This window comes from Pinus tabuliformis, chromosome 4_1, assembly GCF_031772625.1.
Source record: "Pinus tabuliformis cultivar Carrire ecotype Pingquan chromosome 4_1, CPIR1, whole genome shotgun sequence".
Classification (NCBI taxonomy): domain Eukaryota; kingdom Viridiplantae; phylum Streptophyta; class Pinopsida; order Pinales; family Pinaceae; genus Pinus; species Pinus tabuliformis.
Window position 1 is genome coordinate 789024825 of NC_142303.1, and position 27005 is coordinate 789051829.

The window sequence follows — 27005 nt, forward strand, 5'->3', positions numbered from 1 at the left end:
TCTTAAATTACACACACAGCTCGAACATTGCTAGTACATTGCTAGCCCCCATGACTTGAACTAGTCGGGTCATCAATCCAATTGTCACGCTCAAATCATAATAATATCCATCCTTATGCCTTCACCAGTCTATCTCGGATTCTGCCACATCTCAGACTCACCAAGAATCTCTCCCATGCTCAGGTCCATGGAAACTCCATCCCATCTTCAACATGCCATGATGCTTGATTCCAAGCCATCCCTGCACCATCTGCCATACCTGCTCAACCTGTTTTAAACGACTCACTGCCATGAGTAGCTAACAGTGAGCCCCTTCTTTTTGTCATATAAGAAGATGTGGATGGAGTAGAGCCTGGAGGCTCACCCTCACTAATCATCTCAATCCATCTGTCAGGATCTTCTATCTCCATCCTCTATAGATAAGTGACCTGATCCTCCTCTCGGACATTCGTCCTCACATATGCCTCGTCATCATCATCATCATCCTCGACCACTTCTAGCCTTCTTGAAAAGTCTAAGATACTATCAGAAAGAGTCTTGATGACCAATGACTGCTCGGTAAGCTTTGTCTCAACCATAGACAACCGCTTACTCATATCTTCCATCCGCTTCTTGTCCTCCATCTACCTCACTGCAAACTTACAATCAGGCCTTGTCACTCCAATGGTTGGAACACCAATGGGTACATCCTCCCTTCCATCATAAATGTATAGCCTCTTCAAATGTGGAACAATCATAGAATCGAATTGTTTCAAGAATTCCATTCCTAGCATAGCCTCATAGTCATCAATCCACACTATAGTGAAGTCAACCTTCCCTATCCACTCACCTAGTGTTGTGACCACTCTTTCAGTGACACTAAGAACACTATCAGGAGGAGAATTGACTGTCTTCATCTGTGCCTTCACCGATACAAATTTCAGTCCAATTCTTCTCGCAGTATCTTCACCCATGAAGTTGTGAGAAACCCCACTATCCACCATATTGAGTATATCATCACTCCCAACCTTCATCCGAACATACTCCAACTTGTTCCTCTCAGGATCCCTCTGAGAGATCACCTCTGTAGCAGTAGCACCACCAAATATTTGCATCATCCCCATAGAAGCTTCTTCATTCTTCGCATTAGATTATGCAATTGCAGCCACTTTTAGTCTAGAAGGGAAATTCTTCACCATATGCGTTCTATCACATATCCAACAGTTCAAGGCTTTCTTTGTCTTCAAATTATCATCCAATTTAGAAGCATCATCCTTCTTCTTATCTTTTGGCTTATCGGACTTCTTCTTCCTATCATCAGAAGTCTCATCATAATGCTCCACCAACCTATCCACAGCAGCAAAAGCTTCCTCAAGTGTTCTAATCCTCTGTCTCTTCACTTCATTATGTGCCCAAGGCTTCAATCCAATAATGAAATTGAACACCTTGTCCCTCTCCGCCATGTCAGGAAGATAAAAAACCACACTTGCAAACTCCCGTTGATATCTGAAAGTTCCCGGTCTACTTTGTGAACTTAATTTTCAGCCTTGCTTCCCACGTTTCATCCTGAGGACTGAAATGGGTCTGCAAAGCTTTCTTCATCTCATCCCATGAAGTAATTTCACCAGCACTGCCATTGGCAATCTGATCCATCCTCCTTCGCCACCACATCTTAGCATCTTTTGTCAAGATCTGAGTAGCTACCTTGACCTTCGTCTCATCATCAGATAGACCCAATCGTTCCAAGTATTGCTCCATGTCCCATAGAAAGTTACCAAGAGTCTTTGCACTTCTTGTACCATCGTAAGATTCCGGTTCCTTGAATTTCACATGAGGCACTCCTCCACCTGAGTTATGCCTCACGACCTTCTTCAACACCGCGATCTCATCTCTCGCTTCGTCAATAGATTTTCGCAAGCCCACGATCTCTGCAAGACCTTGGTCTCTTGCCTCTTCAACCTCCTTGACCCTTACTTCAAGTTGTGTACACAAAAGATCAGTGTACTCGTGTTGAGTCTGGATTTCCTCAAGCTCTTCCCTCATTTTCTAATTGGCCTCTTGATCTCTCTTGATCAAGTCCATCTTCTTAGTCCAAAAAACTTCCAAGTCGTCCATCTTCTACAACACTTTTTCCATGAATGACATAGTAGCATCCTTTGCACCGTGACTAGAGCTAGACTGAGATTCAGCTGCCGTTGCTAACAACTTCCTTCTTCTTTGCGATCTAGTTTCGACCATCCAACAACTTCACCAAGATGCCTGCAACCTGAACTAGCACTTGTCTCACTTGTATGTGAAACAACTTCCTTCACCTGCAAGTACCTGCTACACTGTCTTCAACTGTCAAGCTTATTCAACCCTGAATCAACTTCAATCTTCAACACCAGCTACAATCGAGCTCTAATACCAACTGTCACGCACCCAAGCCTGCGGTAGTCTTTCAACCACTCTAGGCGAGGTGCGGCACCACTGAACACTTTCTTTTCACCAATACTTATGTTCGTGGACTACGCCTAACCACTTATTCCTACTTAGTTTGTGTTTCGCAACCAAGTATTATTAATGTTTCCTTTATACCAATGAAGACCCATACACATTCATTAACATCAACAATTATAAACGAAGAACACAATTTCATAGTATAAAGGGAGGGGAAACTCCTTGAACAATGATTCTACTTGACAATATATTATACAATCTTTTACAAGTTACAAGCTTTACAAGTATACTTGGAAACTCCAAGTTTCATACTTAGCCAAATTTACAATCTTTGGCAAACTCAGTTGCCTAGCTCGTCGGCACCTCTGCACAATTGCCGCATGACTCACCAACCCTTCATTCACCTTGTCGCATGATCGTGTTGTTTTCCCAACTTGGGCGTGCCTCCAAATCGCCACACATGGGTGCCTCCACCCGAGACACACCTTTTTCCACAATCTCAACACTTCACCAAGTCACCATGCACACTTGCACGATGGGTAGGCGCTCACCCAAGTCACCCAAGAACCCGTGCCAAGTCGTGGAACAAACTGGGTGCCCACACTTCGTGCACGCCTTTCTTCAACCGACAGGCGACTCTATCCGCACCCTTTACCCAAAACCAAGAATGACACTTAACTCCGTGCGGCCTTGCCCAAGAATGGGCGCATCATCCAAATCTGTGCCTTCACCTCTTGCGCGTCCACATTCTAGTTATGCGCCTTCTCTTCACATGAGCAAAGATGTTGTGTGTTGAGGGATTGTCGAAATGAGTCCAACGCATCTCCAATATATACCAAAGATAGGGCAAAGTCTTGGATGCCCAGCTGACTTGCCCAACACCCCTACTCCATCGCAATCTCGCCCAAGATACATGTCATCTTGCCCATGTTCGTAGGTCGGCCTCCATGCATTCAAACCCATGCCTCCATGCATATAAAATCATCGCTCTTCCCTCCTACGCACTTCATTATACCTTCGCATGATAAGGTCGAGCTCGCACTTCAATTTTCCTTCGTCGCACTTCAAGCCGGGAGCGCTCAAGGATCAGAGGTCCTTACACATGGTCTCCTTAAGATTAGAAAATTAATCCATGACATCCAATATGACTTTTAGAGATGGAAACATGTCATTTGATTCTGATCTGGAAAATCTTCGGCCTTGGAATTATCACACTTAACATAACAAATTGATCCCACAAGCATCGTGCTTGTCCTCAGAGATCGTTGTGTAATTGTTGACAGTCAAAACAAGAGCAAAGATCCCACATGGCCACACTATCTCGAACTCAGTCAAGGATCGGTTGGTTGATGATGAAGCATCCTTCTATTCATGTGGATCTTTCAACCATATCTCCAAGATTCCAGCTAAACCGATGAATAAATAGTTAGCATATAGGGACATGACTCAAAAATTCACTTAAATTCAATCAAAAATAGAAAAATGATGCGATTTAAGTGCATTTAACTCTTAGTCATGTATGAGTAGGGTTTAGGGAGTGATGTTACGTAATAGGGTAGGTAGTAGGAGTACTTTCATAGGAAAAATATGGTGAAAATAGGGATAAGAGTTAGAAACATAGGGACAAAAATGATTACCAACATCCCCCCATGCTGATTTGAATGCATGTCCTTATGGATGTTTCCATAGTATGCCAAAAATAGTACCAACGTGGTAGCAAAAGAAACTTTGGTCAAAGACTAGCGGCCTTAACAAAGACCTTCAACCCATGTTTAATTGGAACAAAACACTTCTGAAACAACAAAAAAACTCTTGAGCACTTAACTTTTTGGTGGGCTTCGTCTTGGAGATTTTCCTAAGAAGAAATTTCCTGTTTTTTTGCTTCATCTCATCATTCCAGGAATACAACCAAAGATTAGTTTCTTTGATTTGATGGTTAACTTCTCCGACATACTAAAATAAGACTCGATACTTGTTTTCTTGCCCACGAAGTTTAACAATATTTCTCTGCAACTTCACTAAATGAATCATCAGGTTTTCATCTGCTATAGGAGTAAGATTTTTCATGGGTGTTGTCGATTATTAAGAGGCGTTGCCTCCTAGTGTTTCTATATGACTTTTCCCTCATAAGGAAGCTTGTTGAACTTCTTTGTTGACCTTTTGACTAAGATTCTTGTTGGGCAAGGACTAAATAGGGGACTGTGTTTCCAAATATTGTGCAATGTTGAAGGGGATGTGTGTTGTAGATGCTAAGACAAGACTTTCTTCAGGGGAAGAATGCAATTCCTTTCCATCTAAGTCAGGAGAGGAAATAACATCAATAGACTCAGAATTTTAGGTGTCTTAAGTTTGTTCATGCTTCTAGTTCTTCAATGACCTTGGATCGAAATCTCTCCCTTGGAAATTGCTAGAACTTGGGCTAGAAAAAGAGCTTTCCTGCACTTAGGATTTGGTTTGGCCCCTGCATGAGCTTCAAGAGTTTTCGATGCATATCTTTTACCTTACAACCATACAATATCAGTTGGATTAGGTCAGTCTTAACTACTCCTACTTCACTTGTTCCTTCACTTATTTACCCTTTTTCATTTTGAGGATGACCTCTCTTTCATAGTATTAGAATAGGGTGTCGATTCATGAGGGTTTTCGAAAATAGGAGAGACAAGGTTATCATTAGGGTAGGCGTCATTTGGGAATGTTATCACAAGGTCTCTCCTCTATGCTTAAGTGACTGTCCCACCAACCATTCTCGACCTTTGAACTACGTCTCTTCCCCAAGAAAATTTCAATTAGGAATTCTTCTGAAGACCTATGCTTCTTTGTAAGCTTAGCAACAACTACCATTTTAATAAGATTGTGGTGATATAAGGTTTTCTCAAGGTTCCTGCTCGCTAATTGTACCCCTAGATACATTTTATGCAAGCTTAACTTCAAGAAATGTGCAATATTGATATTGATATATTTTACAAAATGTGATAATAGTCGAATATTATATAAAAACAATATAGCATAATTTCCCTCAAAGGTAACAAAATGATGTAACATGGTTATTAAAGGGTGCCATTTCTCTTCGATACAACTCGGTACTATACCTTTTGTCGAGCTGACTGACTGATAGAATGGCTCCAGGAGTGAAGAACAATTTGGAATATGTAATTGGAAACCCTTTAAGAATGCTTCACCCACAGAGGGTAACCCTATACTGTGGCTAAGAGACTCCTCGATAACCTTAAAATCCAAATTAACAACTTTAACATCATCTCCATCAAAGTTCTGAGAAAATTCAAGGGCTACTTTATCATTATCTCCTTGAAATTCTCTTAAAAATGGAAACCATCCCTGCTACTCAAGAACGTCGTTGCATTTTTGATACTCAGAGTTGTAGGAAAATTGGCCAAAGATTGGCTCATGAAGATCGACCCCCATGCTTGTGTAAAACCACAATTTCCAAATCCAATTGAAAATTTTAACTCTCTGTTTGTAATACTGAGATAGGAATACAATTCCCATATGATTGAAAAACAAATTGGTTGCCTTGATGTTGACGAGAATTGTCTCCATTGTGTCGATGACTCCACCCTCATAGTTCTAATGATTTCACCCTCATCGTTCCTCCATGGGAATGGTTATCACGGTGACAGGGTAGTATAAGGCTGAAGGGGTGATAATAGCCATGGTTCAGATGTGGTTTAAGTGGATAAGTTTGATAATGATTAGGATGATGGGGAGGATTTAACATGAGATGAAAGGGTTGACAGGGGTCTCTTAGGAATGATGATAGGGATAAGGTAATGATTATAGGATAGGGAGTGTAAGGGCTTGGATATGAAACAAAGGGTAGAAATGATTATGGAACCAGTGGTTGCATATCACTAGAAAATAGTTTAACTATTAACAATTAAATCTCAACAAATTATGAGAACATAGCTTACTAACTCAAAATGATTTAGCATACTGAGGTGCAGAGATCGACCATCTTTGGTTGATAGTAGAAGAGGACATCGATGATGAAGTGATGCTTATGAAAATGAAGCATAAACACCAAATTTTCTTTAAAAATGTTGTTCCCAAAATACACTCACAATAATAGACTTTATTTTTTACATATTAGAGCACATAAAGTTGTTAAGTACAACAAAACTTGGAGTAAAAAATCTACAAGTTTCTCCTTGATTGAATGTCATGAAATCTATTGAAAGTTGCCTTCAAAACATGGTAAGCCTCCTCACCATCCCATAGATTTTAACTAGGCAAGGGATGATATCTACTTGAGGAATTTCATATTTAGAGAGCTTGAAATGACCAAAAGGAAAGCTCTAGGTGGGTTCCTTTTCAATAATTATTATTCTGAGCCTAGAAAAGAATAATTCTATACCCGACAAATCCCTAACTACTGCCACTCTATAATTTTAACAAGCCTAAAGTAGCCACTACTCGAGGTTGTTATATTTAGAGATTCTAAACCACCCAAAGGAGACTCCAAGGGGCTTCTTTTCTGTAAGTATTTCCTTAAGTTCAGAAAATAATAAATTTGTACTCAAGGAATCCCTAGGCTACCATTGTTCCATGTAATTTTTACGATCCAGGATCAATCACTTCTTAGGAGTTTTGATTTTTGAGTCTGAAATCATCCAAAGAAGACTCTGACAGGCTCCTTTCCCATAAATAATATGTCAAGTCTGGCTAGAGTAATAAACTTACCCAAGACAAAATTGTCCTTTATTCTACATGAGTTGTGGGGAGAAACACCTAAAGATATAAAAAAATGAAAACCCACTCATTATATATATATATATATATATATAAGAAATCAACCCGATGAACTAGCAAGATGTTGTTCATTTTCTTAGACCAAATCCTTCTCTGGATATCCTCTTACCTCCTGCAGAAATTGTTGTCGGGAGAACGGTTGGTGATAAATATTGAGTCGATGGCCATTTACTACAAAAGAGGTGTGATTTCCATGAATAGTTTTAATGCAGAATGAGCTATTTTCATAAACCTCATCCACCTCATAGGGACCTAACCACCTAGTGGAAAATTTACCTTTGAATTGTTTGAAATTACTGTCATAAAGTAAGGCCCAATCTCCTGGATGGAAAATATTCTTTTTAATAAACTTATCATGCAAATTAGCTCTTCGATATTGCACCAACATGGTTCGATGGAATGCATCCTCTCTAATCTCGTTAAGCTCGTTCAACTACATTAACCTTTGTGCTTTGGCTTCATTAATATTCATCCCGAGTTGAGTGGCAATTCAATATGTTTTCACTTGGAACTTAATATGTAGCAACACATTTTGTAGAGCCTCTATTCTACACCTACTTGTCTACCATTTTCCTCAGTTTTTCCTTATCTTTCCTTCACTTTTGCCTCATTTTCACCATAAAACCACCCAGATCATTACATTAGGTGTCATTAAGCATGATCAAGCAAGTTTTGCTAATGGATGACTATTTGTTTAGATTTTGACTTACTTGCAGGAATCCCGCAGCTATCTGATGATCCCGCAGCTATCTGAAGATCCTGCAGCCTTTTTGTTAAACGCAATGTTCCACGTGTCAGTTTGCTAGATGAGCCACATGGGCACTCAGGTATCAATGTGCTCGAGGTTCCTGTCCCATTTTTCCAGCCGTCCACGTCATCTTTACCCATGGTCAAAGCTGGTCAAGTTACGGTCAACTCAAGGCTGTTTAACGGTGATTGTGAGCTGCTTGGTCACGTCATCTTAAACGGTGATTTGTCCATGTTCTATAGGTGGCAGGGGACATGATCCAACATGGGATTCATTACCCATGACGACAGAACCATTAAACTCGTCCACGCAGCCGTATGATGTGTCAAGGGACCATAAATACGCATGACTGTTTGTTGTTTTTCAGTTAATTAGCTGTACGAGTAGGCTATCTTAGAAACCTCTATAAATAGCTGCGTCTGCGTACGCTCATCAGACTTTTATTAGTTGTAATTTTCTGAACTTGTGTTAAATTTAAGAGCATTGTGAACTCTGTTTTTTTAGTGCTATACTAGCACTCTGTTTTGTATACTTTTTGCAAATGGAGGAATAGACATAGCACCGTTTTGAAGTTTCCAGATCTCTGAGTTTTCTTGTGGCTGAATGAACAGAGGGCCCCTGCTCATCTCAGCCTCTGTAAAGTATTTTATGTGCAGTATTTCGTTATTTTCTTATTCATTTCCTTAAGCATGTATAGTTTCATTTACTTGTTTTCCTTTCTTTCAAGCTGATCAGTGTTATTTCTTTGCAGGTTTCTTTTAGCCCGGGATTTATTTTTATATGTGTGTGTTTGCTTTACAAACTAATGGTATTTGAAGTTGACAAATTCAAGTGCTGCCTTTGTTTTTATAGTTGATTTTTAATCTTATTTCTCAAAGAGCTGCTAACACACATGAATGATCTTCATCATAAACTGTTATCTTTTAAGATCAGAATATCACTAATTTGCAGTTAGTTTGAGTGCTTTTTGGACTGTTCTTTCACTACTTTCTAACCATACTTTGCATAGTACATATGGCTGAAGTAGAGAGTTAGAAAGAGCAAACTATTACCACTAGTCTTTAAAGTAGAGTTTTGATTTTAAGTGCTTCTTAGACTATTCTCTCACTACTTTCTAATCATACTTTGCATAGTACATATGGCTGAAGTAGAGAATTAGAAAGAGCAAATCATTATCATTAGTCTTTCAAGCATATTTTTCTCACTTTTCTAATTCAACTTAAGCTACTTTCTATCCGTGCTTTACACAGTACATGTGCTTTGAAGCATCGAGTTAGAGAGAGATAATCTTTATTTTTGGGTTTTAAAAGTGACTTTCTTTTCTTTTATTAGCAGCAGCTTGAACGGTGTCTAGTGCCCTTGGAAGTGGTCATTTGCTTTCAAATTTATTTCAAGTCATTTCAGTTCACTTATTCCTTTCAAGCATTTCCTTTCAAGCAAGTAGTTAGAGATCACTCAACACACACTTTCACTCATTTAGGATTCACTCTACACACACACCATCACTCACTTGTTTATAAATTCTCACTCCATCTTAGGAACATAATTAACCACAACAACACCCCCCAACGATAAGAAAAACTCTAAGAGGTTACTTAAGTACATATAGTACACCTTCACTTCATTAGCTTACGAGCCCCAGGTTGACAATAAATACTAGCAATTTAGATAACACTAAATTGACTAAACATTTTGGCGCCGTTGCCGGGGAAGTGAAATTAAGTAGCCATATTCTTAGAAAAAAATATATAAAGTTTCAAGGAAAGAAGTTAATAGCCTATCTAAGTATGCTCTCCTCTTGCACTTTGAAGTGATCTGGAGGATCAGAAAGGAGAAAGTTATTGATTTAATAGTTTCTTGAGTATGCTCTCTTCTTGCACCTAGAGTGAACTGGAAGATCAGAAAAAGAACTATTTAACTTGACTTGAAGATAAAATAAAAAAATGACATGCATAGAGCTAGAGATTCTAGGGGAAGGTTTTTAGCTAGAGCTCGAAGTTCAATTTTTACAAGTCCATCTGCTTCAAGAGATAGACAAGAGATACCTCCCTTATCTCCAACCGAAACTCCTAGTCCTGAAATTCAAGAGCCAAGAGTTGACTCTCCTATACCTTCTATTGAGTTTGAACTAGGAAGAGACTCTTCTCTTTCTCCTACAAGAAAACCAATTGTAATTGAGGAAATAGACTCACTTGAAGAGGAAGGAGAAATCTCTTCTCATTCACCCTTTGTAGAAGAACCAGAAGATTTTGAAATCCCTAGGAGAATCATCATGGCAGAGGAAGAAGGAGGCGGTAGAGGTAGAGGTAGAGGAGGAGGAGGAAATAACAATAACAATGGAGGAGGTAGAGGTCCCATTGGAGGAAATAGAGATGGGGATAACTCATTTGGGTTTCCCATTGTTGATGAGGACTCCCGAGCCACCATGAAAAACATATCACCATCCGTCCTCCCAAATTTTCATGGATTAAGAACTGAGGACCCTGAAACATTCTTGTTTGAATTTGAAGTTGTGTGTCGAACCTATGACTATATCGATGATACTCAGAAACTCAAACTGTTCCCATCAACATTAAAAGATCAAGCTTTGAAATGGTTCATGGGGTTACTTACTCAATCCATTAGGACCTGGGATGAAATGAAACAAACCTTTTTGGATAGGTATTTGGACTATTGTATGCCTACTAATCATAAGGATGAGGTTTTTAAAATGATGCAAAAAGAGGATGAGAGCTTAGAAGATTTACTTGAGAGATTTCAATATAATTTAAAAAGAGCAAAAATGAGTACCTTGGATGAAGAGACCTTAAAAGCCCTCTTATTAAAAGCCATTAGGGATGAATGGATAGATATCTTAAACATGATGGGGAAGGGGGATATTTCTCAACTTTCTCTCAATGATATAGCAGAACTTTGTATCCATCTCTCAAGGGGCAAATCAAAAACTCAAAAAGGGCCTAGAGATCCTTCTCTCCTTAGGGCAAATAAATCTGCAACATGATCAGTGAGTAGGGCTGAAATCGGTAATATGCTAGATGAATTTAAAACTGACATCTTAGGGAGTCTTAGTGAACAAATTGATACCCTTAAGATTCAGAATAAACAAAAAGCAGAAGCCAAGGCTATGACTATCTTTTGCCCGAAGTGTAGAAAGAAGCATGCTTTAAGGGAATGTCCCTTGGAAGCACAAGTTGTGGAAACCTGTGTAATTTGCTCAGAAACCCATGAGACCAAGGAATGTCCTTCAATCCCTAGCCTCAAAGCAGTCTTTCAAGAAGATCCAAGTGCGCTTGAATCCCTTTGTTTTGTTGCAAGAAGACCTTGGCAGGGGCAGCAAAATCAAGGGTTTAACAACTCTATGAATTTCCAGCCCCCACCAAATTGGAATCCTTGGCAACAACCTTGGTCACAACCACAAAATCCTTTCCAAGCATGGTTGCAAAGCATGAAAATGCAAAATCCTTATGGGAGATTTGCCCAATTCTATCAATATCCTCAATCCTTTCAAAATCAGAAAGCTCCCCAACTTCCAAATCAAGGTCAACAATTGTCATTACCATTCCCTCAACAACAACAACCTCCTCCACAAAATCAAAATTCTCAACTCTTGTTACAATCTCAACAGAGGCCAAATCAACTTCCCTCTCAACCTCAACCAAACCCCAATAATAGGAATCCTCAAAGTGCTTATGTGATGGAAGGTCAACCACTTATGGAAGGTCAACCATTCCCTACCTATATGGTTGTTCCTCTCAATGAGGTCCAACTCAGATCAGGTAGAATCCTAGACCAACCTTCTACAAGTGCTCAACAACCAAGCATTTCTGAGGAAGAATCTCTCAAAGCCAATAAGGGTTCTAAAGTATCCCTTCAAAACCCAAGCATTAAAGAAAAAGAAAAAGAATCAACTCCCTTAGTAGAGCAACCCACATCTTCAGTTATTCCTCCTTTTCCTGAAAGATTGCAAATCGATAAAGGAGTGGAGAAGCAGATTTGGTTGCCTGACTATAGCTTTCTAGATGAATTGAAAAATGTCTGTATCAAGATTCCCTTGTTAACAGCCATTAAAGAGATTCCCATTCTAGCAAAGACAATAAAGGAGATGAGTTTGAAAAAAACAATAAAAAGAACCAGAGACACCAAAAGGATACATCTAGTTGGAAAAATTGCAGACATTATGATGGGTAAAATTACCATGCAAAAATATGTAGATCCCGATAGCCCTATTGTTAAAACTCATATTAATGGGGTTGAAATCCCAAATACCTTGATTGACTTAGGAGCCGCTATCAACATTATGAGTAGACAGACCATGGATCAGTTAAAACTTCCTAACCTCCTCTTTACACCTACTTTGTTGCAACTTGCAGATAGATCAATCATTAAACCTGATGGTGTATTGGAAGACATTCCAGTCTCACTAGACTCTTGGGAATATCCAGTTGATTTTATGATTTTAACTCCCAAGAACAATCTAGGAGGACATCCTCTTATTTTAGGAAGACCTTGGCTGGCCACAGCTGATGCTTTCATAAGTTGTAGGTCGGGAGACATGTATATATCAGATGGTAATTCTACCAAGAAATTCAACTTGTATCCTCCCGCAAAGGCAATAACAGAAATAGGAGAAGATGAGTGGATTGATGATGAGGATACTCTTCAACCTGTTCTAACCATCTCTGAAATCAGTGAGGACATTCAAATTCTAAATACATTAGAAAATTTTGAGGTACCTTTAGAATATGACTCTTCACAGTTTCAGTTAGATGCAGACATTGAATATCTCTCCTCTAGACAGATGTCTCTCTTCTCAATGGAAGAGTTTGGTAGTTCTACAGTTGAAATCTTTCCAGGAAAAACATTAAACATTAACAAGAACTTGGAGAGACTACAACAAGAAGAATTAACTAAACTGTTGCAAAAACATTCCACTGCCTTTGCATGGGAATATACTGACATGAAAGGAATCGACCCTAGGACTTGTATTCATCATATTTATATTGAAGAAAACAGTAGACCTATTAGGCAGCCACAAAGACGAATGAATCCAAATCTTAGGGAAATTGTGAAAGAAGAACTTCAGAAATTGTTCAAGGTAAACTTCATTTACCCCATTTCAGATAGCCAATGGGTTTCTCCCTTGGTTATAGTGCCCAAAAAGAATGGTAAATGGAGAGTTTGCATTGACTATCAAGAATTGAACAAGGCAACCTTAAAGGATCATTTTCCTCTACCTTTTATTGATCAGGTATTAGACACTTTAGCAGGTAAAAAGTATTTCTCATTCTTGGATGGTTTTAGTGGTTACAATCAGATTCAGGTAGCACCTTTACTTGTCCTTGGGGAACTTTTGCCTATCGAGTACTCCCTTTTGGTTTGTGCAATGCACCCGCTACATTTAAAAGGGTTGTACTAGGAATCTTCTCAGATCTGATTCATGATTGTGTAGAGGTATACATGGACGATTTCACAGTCTATGGTAATACATTTGAAGAAGCTTTGGCAAATTTGGAAAAAGTACTGGTAAGATGTAAGGAAACAAATCTTTCTTTAAGTCATGAAAAGTGTTTTATGATGTTTACTGAAGGGATTGTTTTAGGACATCATATTTCAGGGGATGGAATCAAAGTTGATAGATCTAAAGTAGAAGTCATCTCTAAGTTACCTGTTCCAAATTGCCAAAGAGATGTTAGAAGTTTTCTTGGGTTTACTGGTTATTACAGAAGATTTATTGAAAACTTCACTAAGATAGCATCCCCTCTTTTCAAACTACTTACTAAAGATTGTGAATTTAAGTGGGATCCTGAATGTCAATCTGCCTTTGAAGCTTTAAAGACTAGAATATCTGAAGCACCCGTTTTAAGGGGTCCAAATTGGAAACTCCCTTTCCACATTTCTACTGATGCTTCAAATACAGCTTTAGGAGCTGTTTTGGGGCAAAAGGATTTGATCCCTTATGCCATTTATTACACGAGTAAGAATTTGACTCCTACTGAGTTAAATTATACTGTTACTGAAAAGGAATTTCTAGCCGTTGTTCATGCTATAAACAAGTTTAGACACAATATAACCGGCTATGAAACCTTTGTCCATACTGATCACTCTGCCATTAGATACCTCATGAACAAACCAGTCACTAATGGTAGAGTTACAAGATGGCTTTTGCTTTTACAAGAATTCAACATAACTGTGTTAGATCGACCAGGTAAACAGAACACAGTAGCTGACTTCTTGTCTAGAATCCAAAACACTAATGAGGACTCTCCTGTAGAGGATAAATTTCCAGATGAGTATTTGTTTGCAGTAACTACCAAAACCCCTTGGTATGCTGATATTGCTAATTATTTAGTTACTGGAAAGTTACCTTTACATTTATTTCCTAATGAGAAAAGGAAAATCATTCAGGATAGTTCACATTATTCTTGGATTTCTAATGAATTGTTCAGAACAGGGCCAGATTTGATGATCAGAAGATGTGTACGGGAGGATGAGATGCCTGACATCCTCAAGGCATGTCATGACGAACCTTGTGGCGGACATTTTTCTGATAAGAGGACTGCCTATAAAATCCTTTCATCAGGATATTATTGGCCTTCTCTCTTTAAGGATGCGAAGCAATATGTTAAAAGGTGTGACAGTTGTCAAAGAATTGGGAGACCAACTCTTTCAAATGAAATGCCACTACAGCCACAGGTATGCATCGAACCTTTCGAGAAATGGGCACTAGATTTTGTTGGACCAATTAATCCGCCATCCAAGCAAAATAGATATATACTGGTTTGTACTGATTATGTTACCAAGTGGGTAGAAGCTATAGCATTAACTTCTGCTACTGAAAATTCAGTTCTTCAATTTCTTTTCAAGGATATTTTCACTCGTTTTGGTGTCCCAAGAGAAATTGTAACAGATCAGGGAAGCCAATTTACATCAAGGATGGTGGAAAAGCTGATGGAGGAATATAAGATTAAGCATAGAACATCTACTCCATACCATCCGCAAGCGAATGGTCAAGTAGAATCTACAAATAAAGTTCTTGAAAGCATCCTCACAAAGACTGTTCATCTTCATAGAAAAGATTGGGCAGAAAGGCTTCCTGAAGCCTTATGGGCCTATAGAACTACATGGAGGAACACCACAGGACATTCTCCCTATGAACTTGTTTATGGGAAGGAAGTCCTGTTCCCCATTGAGTTCCAAATCAAGACCTTCAAGACAACAGTTCAATTGGGGATGAGCTTATCAGAAGCCCAGAAGCACAGAATGGACCAGTTAAACGAACTAGATGAAATGAGACAAGATGCAATTCTAAGAACCGATCTAGTTCAGCACCAAAGAAGCAAATGGCATGATCGACATATCAAAGAAAAGAAGTTTCAAAAGGGTGATTGGGCACTCTTGTTTGATTCAAAATTTAAGGACTTCAAAGGAAAATTTCAAACTCATTGGCTTGGGCCATATGAGATTGATGAAGTCTTTAGTAATGGAGCAGTTAGAGTGAAGACTATTGATGAACTTCAAACTATTGTGAATGGCCACCGGTTGAAAGTTTACCACAAGCCACTCTCAAAAGAGGAGTTTGTTAAGTTATTCCAAGGCGATTCTGAAATGAGGCTGGTTGAGAAGAATTCTTCTCCTCCATCAGCCTAATCTTTGTTTCTTTCAATTTCAATAAAAAAAAAAAAAGAGAAAAAAAAAAAAGAAAAAAAAAGGAAAAAAAAAAGAATGAATAAATGTATGAGCCTGAAAACCAATCTCTGATTGGCAGTCTCATGTAGAAAACATGAGGTGAAAATCAGGGTCACCTGACACCTCATGTTTTCCAAAAAAAAAAAAATCCCTCTCTCTCTTTCATCTCATTTCATTTATTCCATCTCACCATTTCTTTCCATCTCACCATCCTCACTTCACCTCACTGCTTTCCACCCATTCATTCATTCATTCATTCCATTTCACTTCATTAATAAAGTTTTTTTTAGGTAACTAAACTATTTTATGCAGCTGGAAGACTTCATTACAGTTCCTGCAGCTATTTGACAATTCTGCAGCCGTTTAGCCTTTCTGCAGCCCTCTGCACCTGCACAAGAAACACAGTCTGTCTGAAGAAAATATGTACAGTTCAAAATCATCAAAGACAAGGAGGAAAGAATCATGTGCTAGCAATAAAGTTAACAAAAGGTTAGTAGCAAATTATCAGAAGCCAAATCAAATGCGGATCTGAGGTATGTTTAAAATTTTAAACCTATAGTTATTTCATTACGCGGAATTTTCTGGGTTATGTCTTGTTGGCCACTAATCGTAATGATTACCCATTTTCTTTTCCCATGCGACCACAAATCCACGAATCCTCCACGTCTACCAGCTCATAATACCCATGATTTTTGAAATCACATATGGTTGTTTCTGTCATTAAGGTCTCGTACCCTAATGACGTAACCTACCGTATTACGTCTCTCAGTTCTCGTCCCGTAGCCATGTGTCAATCCACAGCCGAAATCGGAGAATATAGCCGTTCCATTCATCATTTCGAAACCCTCTGTGCTCATAACACTCCATTCCTCGCTATCATCTCCCTTATTCCGTTTCACTCACTACGATTACCTCCATAAACCATACTCTGTTTTTCCCTCTGCCGTATAGCCAGTAAACCTGTGATACAGTTGTATTACGACTGCTAGTCACCGTTTCACTGTGTTCACACTGTTAACCACCACTTAACTCTGATTCAAGCCGTGAATTCTCGGTGTCTGAGGCTGTTGATGCACCCATATACCCTCTGTTCCACAAAAGTCTGAATAGGAACCGAGGAATTACTGTGTAAAGTTACGGAGTTACTGTGTAAAGTCACCATCAAAGTCGTGTTTTAAATAGAGCTGAGGAGTCGATGGGAAAAATTTTAAGGGCTGAACCAGAAGGTTCGAAATTCTTGGAGGCATACCCTCAGGTTGAGGAGGCATTACAAAAAGCCAATTGGCTACAGTGCATCAAGAAGTTTAAGGGCTACCACAAAGAAGTAACAAAAGCCTTTGCAAGGTCATTCAAGGATAAAGACAGTCAAGTAGAGGTGGGTGATTTAACATTTGCAGTCAGTGAAGGAAGCATAGCAAGGGCTACATCTCTTCCACAAACCGGTGAACGTTGGTTCAAAAACCGGGCAGTCCAGGATCAACAATGGAAGCGGATTTTTAAAAACCCAGGTATGGATACAAGTGTTTTCACCAAAGGAATTCCTATCTCTCATGTTAAAGAAGAATGGAAAATTCTATTGTTGTTAGTGCAAAAAAATTTCACGTGTGAAGGGAGATTTGGAGTATTGTACGTTTATCATGGTAAAATTATGCTGCAATTTCAAAGAGAACATGATATAAATCTTCCCTACTTTCTATTCCAAAGCCTTAGGAAAATGTGTTCCATGGCTCAACGGAATCCACGAAACATAGAAGCTTACCTCTGTCACCATAGTCTTGTTAAGTTATTGATAGAAGAACAATTAAAAGAAAAACAAGACACATGGGAGAAATTCCTTGTAAGGAATCATTTTGAAGAACCTGGAGAATCTTCTATACCTAGGAAAAGCAGAAGGAAGAGAAAAGAAAGTATCTCTGAGACTGATATCTTAGAGGAAACTGTTCAAGGACAAACTGTAGAGGAAATAGAAGTACATCATCCTGAACCTGAGATTGAACCCACTGAAGACAGTGCTCAAGAGATTATCTCAGAAACCCTCGCTGAACTTGCCAAGGAAGCTGCCAAAAAGAGAAGACGAGATAAAAAGAAACAAAAACAAGACAAGGGAAAGTCCATAATTCAAGAAACTGGTCAGACTCCAGAGCATTCTAGTGATGAAGAAAGAGATAGCCAGCCCTTAGCACAAAGGGTAGCTAAACTCCATGAGAAAATTGCCCTCTCCAAGAAAGTAAAAGTACGAAAACCAAGGGAAAAAGCACAAAAAGAAACACAGAGTGCTGCCACTATAAGAAGGAGTAGTAGATTGCAGAATAAAGGGAAAGCCACAAGGACACTCTTCGTTGATCTAAGCACACCTGAGAAGGGTGCTATAAAAGCAGACCTTGAGGATAGTCCACAACGTGAGGCAGCTACTCCTCCAAGGGAGGACAGTCCATTTCAGCCGGAGTTTGAAACTGAAATTGAGCATGAATATAGTCCAAGGAAGTCACCAATTGTTGACCCAATTCAACAAGAGGTGTACAACTATTTTGAAACATTGGAGCAGAACACTACTGGCCCAAGTAATGTCATACCTCATGAGCAGCAAATAGATTTACTCAAACAAGAGATCTATGAACTTGAGGTGCTAAACCGTCACATTAAACAGAGAAATGAAGAAATGAAGCAGCAAGCTGATATTGCCAGAGCAATCCAAGATAACACCTTTCTTCACATGAGCATGTGGCAGAAGAAACACAGCAGACTCAAGAAGAGATGTAGAAGGCTGAACAGAGCCTTAATCAATTTGAAATTCAGATGCATGTTCAAGAGACCAAAGGTTAATGTTTCCACACAAAGGAAGAGAAGGAGATTGGATGTCTTAGCTGAGGCATCCCAGCAGGTGGAGTGAATTGTGTTTTCATTGCATGAGGACATGCAATACCCTCGGAGTGGGGGTATGTAGAGCCTCTATTCTACACCTACTTGTCTACCATTTTCCTCAGTTTTTCCTTATCTTTCCTTCACTTTTGCCTCATTTTCACCATAAAACCACCCAGATCATTACATTAGGTGTCATTAAGCATGATCAAGCAAGTTTTGCTAATGGATGACTATTTGTTTAGATTTTGACTTACTTGCAGGAATCCCGCAGCTATCTGATGATCCCGCAGCTATCTGAAGATCCTGCAGCCTTTTTGTTAAACGCAATGTTCCACGTGTCGGTTTGCTAGATGAGCCACATGGGCACTCAGGTATCAACGTGCTCGAGGTTCCTGTCCCATTTTTCCAGCCGTCCACGTCATCTTTACCCATGGTCAAAGCTGGTCAAGTTACGGTCAACTCAAGGTTGTTTAACGGTGATTGTGAGCTGCTTGGTCACGTCATCTTAAACGGTGATTTGTCCATGTTCTACAAGTGGCAGGGGACATGATCCAACATGGGATTCATTACCCATGACGACAGAACCATTAAACTCGTCCACGCAGCCGTATGATGTGTCAAGGGACCATAAATACGCATGACTGTTTGTTATTTTTCAGTTAATTAGTTGTACGAGTAGGCTATCTTAGAAACCTCTATAAATAACTGCGTCTGCGTACGCTCATCAGAATTTTATTAGTTGTAATTTTCTGAACTTGTGTTAAATTTAAGAGCATTGTGAACTCTGTTTTTAGTGCTATACTAGCACTCTGTTTTGTATACTTTTTGCAAATGGAGGAATAGACATAGCACCGTTTTGAAGTTTCCAGATCTCTGAGTTTTCTTGTGGCTGAATGAATAGAGGGCCCCTGCTCATCTCAGCCTCTGTAAAGTATTTTATGTGCAGTATTTCGTTATTTTCTTATTCCTTTCCTTAAGCATGTATAGTTTCATTTACTTGTTTTCCTTTCTTTCAAGCTGATCAGTGTTATTTCTTTGTAGGTTTCTTTTAGCCCGGGATTTATTTTTATATGTGTGTGTTTGCTTTACAAACTAATGGTATTTGAAGTTGACAAATTCAAGTGCTGCCTTTGTTTCTATAGTTGATTTTTAATCTTATTTCTCAAAGAGCTGCTAACACACATGAATGATCTTCATCATAAACTGTTATCTTTTAAGATCAGAATATCACTAATTTGCAGTTAGTTTGAGTGCTTTTTGGACTGTTCTTTCACTACTTTCTAACCATACTTTGCATAGTACATATGGCTGAAGTAGAGAGTTAGAAAGAGCAAACTATTACCACTAGTCTTTAAAGTAGAGTTTTGATTTTAAGTGCTTCTTAGACTATTCTCTCACTACTTTCTAATCATACTTTGCATAGTACATATGGCTGAAGTAGAGAATTAGAAAGAGCAAATCATTATCATTAGTCTTTCAAGCATATTTTTCTCACTTTTCTAATTCAACTTAAGCTACTTTCTATCCGTGCTTTACACAGTACATGTGCTTTGAAGCATCGAGTTAGAGAGAGATAATCTTTATTTTTGGGTTTTAAAAGTGACTTTCTTTTCTTTTATTAGCAGCAGCTTGAACGGTGTCTAGTGCCCTTGGAAGTGGTCATTTGCTTTCAAATTTATTTCAAGTCATTTCAGTTCACTTATTCCTTTCAAGCATTTCCTTTCAAGCAAGTAGTTAGAGATCACTCAACACACACTTTCACTCATTTAGGATTCACTCTACACACACACCATCACTCACTTGTTTATAAATTCTCACTCCATCTTAGGAACATAATTAACCACAACAACACCCCCCAACGATAAGAAAAACTCTAAGAGGTTACTTAAGTACATATAGTACACCTTCACTTCATCAGCTTACGAGCCCCGGGTTGACAATAAATACTAGCAATTTAGATAACACTAAATTGACTAAACACATTTCTTACCATAAACTATCTCATATGGGGTGTGCCCTGTCACATCCATCCAAGTTATGCGGTAAGCCCATAATGACTCCAACAACTTGTCAACCCAATCCTTGTGATGTAATTGAATGGTCTTGGTTAGGATGGATTCTAAAACTTTGTTTGTGCATTTCAGCTACCCATTGGCTTGGGGGTGGTAAGGAGTATAATTTTTATATTTCATTCGATATTGTTCAGTGAGAGCCTTGACCAATTTCGATGTGAACTGTGTAGCCTAGTTAGTAAAAATCTCTCGTGGTAATCCAAATCTAGTGAAAATGTCTTCAAAAAGGAATTCTACTATTTCCTTTTTGGTTGCCGCATACAAAGCTTTTTCTTCCACCCATTTCGTAATATATTTAATGCAAACTAAAATATACCTTTTCTTCTTTGACACAGGGGAGATATGTCCCATGAAATCTAATGGCCACTTCTTGAAAGGTTTTATTGATATATGTGTCTAAAGGGGCATCTAATCCAAAGGAACTCACGTTGCAATCCTCTGACAAGCATCACAACCGGATACAAACTTTTTGGCATCTTTGAAAAGCGAGGGCCAATAATACTCTTTACAAAGGAGAAATATATATCATGTCCAACATATTCACCTTTAATGACATCTCTAAAGCATAGATAGTAAATTAGATCCTCGTTTATTAATAAACAACTTCCTTTAATGACCCATCTATGTTCTCCAACTACATTTTGGGTATCAAGGGCATGTTGTACCTTCTAGACGACCTCCCTACTCATTGACATACCTTATAGATTTTTTAGGACACCTTTGCATCATTGAAAAGTGTGGGCCCCCATAATCATGTGCGCAAGATAATTTGCACCATTTCCCTTTCTGGATAATGGTGTCCATATGCACTTGCATGAACCTCAATATGTATCATAGGTCGCTCATGCTCCAATATTTATTTGTGTAATCTATCGCCTGCATGCAACTTATACAAAAAAACTACAATGAGCTAATAATATATCATTCTCACCACCAGTTGCTTCCTTCATGTGATGGCATACCCCTCTCGTGCTATACCCATCCTCAACCAATGAAAAACCTTCATAGAATAATCATCTCCCATAGTAACATGAACCTTCTATGCATTTCACAGATTAACTTTTAAGCTTCCTCCATCTCTTCCTTTGGTCATGTGCGATAGATGCTCGAGTCCTATGTTCAATTTTCTTGATGGGAACCCTACTTGAAAGTCATATTCTTGGGAACACAAAAAACCCCTGGAGAATATCTCCCCTAACATAAGCTTGATGATGAAGTATTTCAACAAGACATGGTTTGTGTGTAGCCTGAACTTGTTCCCTAGTAAGGAGTTCCTAACCTTCTAGAGTGCATACATCATTGTCAGTCCTTGATCCTCTATTGTGGTATCATTTTTCTTTGTTATGGATGACTACTTTATGGAAAATGAGGTAGGATGAATCATGTAGCTTTTTCTAAGTTGTGCATCGATGAGTGCATCTCCTCTTATAAATTTGCAGTAGTATATAGGGAAATCCATCCCTATGTATTTTTCCCTAGTAACGCCTAATATTGTGCAATGAAACATCCAACATTGCAGTCCTTAATTCCTCTAGAACCGAATCCTAGAATTCCTCCAAAAAGTAGTTACTTTTGATAATCCATCAAAACAAGGTGGGTTATGCACCTTAGTCCCTATCCAATGCGCTGCCCTACTAAGGTGTGCACATATTTCAGGCTTTACTTCATGTAACCTATTTTTCCAATTTTTCATTGTAGCTTTAGAGTCTAAAGCACAGGATCTCGTACAAAGCCAACTAAGTACCCATTTCGTAGTATGGATTCACATAATGCTCCCTATGACCTGTAATGTAGTAAATATTGTTCAATTCATCCCCACTTAAATCCCCTATAACCAACTCAAACTACCACTTTCGCTCACTTTCTTCTACAAACGTGATCACTAAAACTTCTCCTTCTTGGAAGATCATCAATTACTTCTTTAAGTTGATAATTACCTAGTTGTTAAATGGTCGATCAATTCCCAATAGGGAAAGTTATGGTACAATATCGTCCACAATTTATTTGATGTCAAAATATACACTACTGTTGACTCCATCGATATCCAATGGTACATTTGTCAACCTACTAATGAGAAAAAATTGGTGCTAATTTTCTAAGCTCAATTGGATAGGGGACCAAGTTAGTTTTTTCTTCGCTATCATTTCCCAAGTACTTTTAGGTAGAATATTCATATCAGATCCTAGATCAAATATGATATTATGAATTTCATAATCTCCTACCTACGCATTGAATCTAAATTCCTTACTCATCCTGTTTGATTGTGTAACCTGGTTTACAACATATGGTGAAGTCCACACAAAAGCCACTTTTGTCTCCTTAACACATTGTTTGACCATTCCCTTGAACTTTTTCAATATTTTTTCATCCTCCATTAAATTCAATATAACGTTTCAATAGGTTCTATATTTTACCTATCTTTGCCTCCAACTCTCTATGAGAAGTGTTCTCATTTACAAAAGGAGTTGCATTTTCGTGAATACCCTCATGTATATCCCTTTCCATGGTGAATTTTTTATCTATGCTTCCTCGTAGGCCTACTTCTCCTTGATCCGATCATACTTTGGATGGGTTTAAACAACCTTCCTTACTAATTATAGTTGTTGGACCCCTTTCTTTGCAGCAAAAACCCCTATCATGGTGCTTCCTTGCGTTACTAATTCAACATGTGGCTAATTTCTATGTCATGTTAGGTGTGGAGCCTGATTATGTTCATTATTCAAAGGTATTGCAGCATTGGACCCCAGTTCCTAATGGGGCGGCAACGCTGTCATTATTTTTTGTCGAAAGGGGGTCCAGGGGGTGAAGTTAATCTAGGTCGTTAATTAGGTGAAATTCTAACAGTAGAAGTAATGTTTAATTTATGGTTTTTGGACTTAGAAGGCGACCCCTCACTATATATGATGGAATTTTATTGCGGCTATGGAGGTGTGTATTCTGAGTGACAAAGAGAGAGGAGATTGTGTAAGAGCAAAGAGGGAATTACGACAGACCTTCTGTAGGTTGTATCTCTTCGTTTATCTCGATAATAAAGGAAGGACTAGTTGTTTCTCTGTGGACGTAGCCCAAATTGGGTGAACCACGTATATTTGTGTCTCTTTTGTTTCATGTGTTTTATGTGTTTATATTTCTGCAATATTTTGTGTGTTCCATTGCTCTGTAATATATAATTTTATAACGTGTCATTTAGCCACGATCATCTAAAAACTCAAACAATTATTATCCTGCCACTTTGCAATCAATTGGGGGAAATCGTTCGTCCCATGGTTTAGTGCCCTATGATAGGTATATCTCCAACAGGGTTTATGAAAATATTATGCAAGATTCCCATGTTGTAAATAATTATAATAGACCATGGGTCATCAAACCTTCTCAAATCTTTGTTGTCCTCTTGTTGGCCCTTCGAGATCTCTAGCGAACATCCCCTGTCCCCGACTTGGCTATTTATACTAACAAGTTGAATTTTATCAGTACTAGTTGAAGCCTATTGTTGTTTCTTCATTTCCCTTTGGCCCATGCACCCAAAAGAAATCAAAAGAGAATTTGCACATTAGATGTAGTGCATGGTAATGGTGGATATCGTGCCCAACTAATTTTAAAAATTAATAAGAGAAAATACACGTAGAAGTCTCATAGTTCTGCATCACAGGATAATTTTGTGAGGTGAAACCCTAAAATTGACATACCTCACACCACAAACCTTTTCCTTGTGCAAATCAGTTAGATACACTTATTTCCATGTAATTTATCAGTAGCTTACACTCATTTTCATGGTGTTGCTCTATTCTGTAAATTGTACACCAAACATTCTCCTACTTCTCCTTCTGCTTAGTCAAATTTTGCAGCTGAAGAGTTAAAGTAACAAGTTACATTTGAACATGCACCATTCCACTACTTACCTCAGTTCCTACGCGAGAGACCTCTAGCTTTGGCATGATATCCAATTACTCTTGTTGTCAATTAATTTGTTATTGTGTTAGGGTAATTCAAATGTGTGGGATTACTTCGATAATGAACCACTCCATTTGTTATGCATATTGGGTTTCAAAGGATAATTTTCCCTTTAATATTTTGAATCTCTTGTCAAACTGCCTAACAAAATTGTTTTGAAACTACTTAATGTCTTTCAATCCATAATACATTGATGTTTTGACTTGGACTTCTAAAATTTCTTAATCAAAGACTACTTGATTCCCACCAATGGCTAGATCTATCCATATTCAGTTGTGCTTTTATACTTGATATACCAAGTTAAAGCATAATCCATGAAGGTAACCTCTAGTTTCCTTATTGTGGACCTAGTTCACTATCTATATGACCTCACAAACAAGAGAATTTTGTTCGCAATAAAAATTAACAACAAGATGAAACATAAGAATCCTCATCTCTACTCCCACCATTATGCTCTGGGTAGTGCCTCCTAACAAAGGGTTTCCTAGTGTGCTCACTTTAGTACCTGACAAATGTCTGCTACTCTACACAACAAAGTGAACTAAAACACTTTGTCACAACCTCTCTTGATGTCTGACAAATGCCTATAAGTAATCAACATATTATGACTGTAATTACCTACTACCATATTCATCATGGTATGCTGAGTTCTTACCTCAATATTCTTCGAAATGTGCGAGGTGGTGGGCTCAACACCATCCATGGTCTTAACAGGTGAACCAAGATACATAAACTGTGTATTCCTTGGGCTAAGATGTTGGTATTCTTCCTCCTATGCTTCAATGAGTGGCGTGATGAAATACATTCCTTAGATACTTTTGCCACTTGCATTTCTTCTCATGCTCCATTGGCCTTCTCTTGCCCCTCTCCCCAGGTTTCTCATAGTGGCAGGAATTGATGTTGATCGATTTCCTTCTACATAATTCGACTAAAATATATGTCCACTTCTCAACATTCCACCTTCCATTATTTCTACCTCCATTATGTCTTTATGATGCCTTCACATATGCAACTCCTCCAACAACCTATTGCTTCTAATGCAATATTCCAACTACATCCTAATCCATCCCCTTCCCTCCTTTTGCATCCTTGTTCTCTTCACCTTAGACCACCCCTAGTTCTTCCCAAATTTACCCATAGTGCATGAATGGATTAGCCATCCATAGCATAATATTCCATATGAAAGGTTTTGCAATCACATAGAAACATTTTAATTGACATAAATATCGACCAGATAAATCTTCGTTGTGGAACCTCCAAAAAAATTCATTACATTACACTATGTGATACTATGGGCTCCATTGCAAACATGACAATATATGTTTTCTAGCACACTTTCAAACTAGAAGTTTTCAACATGAAAAATATTGTTTCTTACTTATTTCAAATCGCTCTCCCTTTTTGGAGTCCACTGTCTTAGCCCAACTTGTTGATAGGTTATATTATCATCCACTAGTTGTTGAATCTAGTTTGTTAAGATGATGAGGAATTCTGTAAAGAATATATTCTGGAAAACAGTGAGCACATATTTTTGCAAACAATATTCAATGTTAATTATTCAGTCCTTGTTATAGACATTTTTGTGCCTAACAGCATGGAGCATGAAATGTCAATAATCTGAGGGATCCAAAGTCCCTAAACATGTTGTTCTTACCCTTAGAGAAACAAGGTCTGCAAACCACAGCACTGAAAATCAGTTCTCCACCTGAAAACACTCAGAAACAGGCTATTTCTGGATCATGTCAGCTGCTCCACTGAGCATCTACGCTGAATGTCAACTGCTCCTCTCTGTACCTGCGCTGAAGGTCAAAACTGATGAAGGCTACCTGCGCTGGGCGAGATTGGCCAAGTGGCACAGTCATTCTGCAAGGTGTCAACTGCCCAGGAAGCTTCCAAACTGACACTTGGGTCAAGGAATTTGCCTAGTGATGAGTAAGAGGGTCTTGATCTCCAAGTGGAAGCAAGATTCTCCAAGTGGACTCAAGAACTGAAGATTAACTAAAGTGGGAGAGGACACTAGTCAGCTTTATGCCAGTCTCAAGATGACTCATCCTTTCTCCAAAACCCTATATATAGATCTCTCTCATGAGGTCTAGGGAGGCTGGAATTCTGTGCAAGTAAGGAAGTGCTGTTGGTTTGAGTATAGAGCTATTGGGTGTTTTGCTTGAAGGAGGTGAAGAGGAGATTTCTTTCAGCTGGGAGGTGTTGCTGGATTGGGCCCACTGTGGTTGTAACTCTCTCAGAACTTTACTTCTATTATCAATAAAGTATTTGAGGTTCTTCTATATGCATGTATCTTGATGATGAATTGATGCTTGTATATTTGGTTTATGCTAATCCTTAGATCGATTATGGATGCATGCTTCTTGTAGTTTCCTTTTCTTGTGCTTTTGCAGGATCTGTGTGTGGCTGGGCCGGTAAAAGGGCGAGGAGCTAGGAGAAAGCAGCAAGGAGTGAAGACTGGATCGACTATTAGCGCAAGATAACGGTTAGTAGATCAT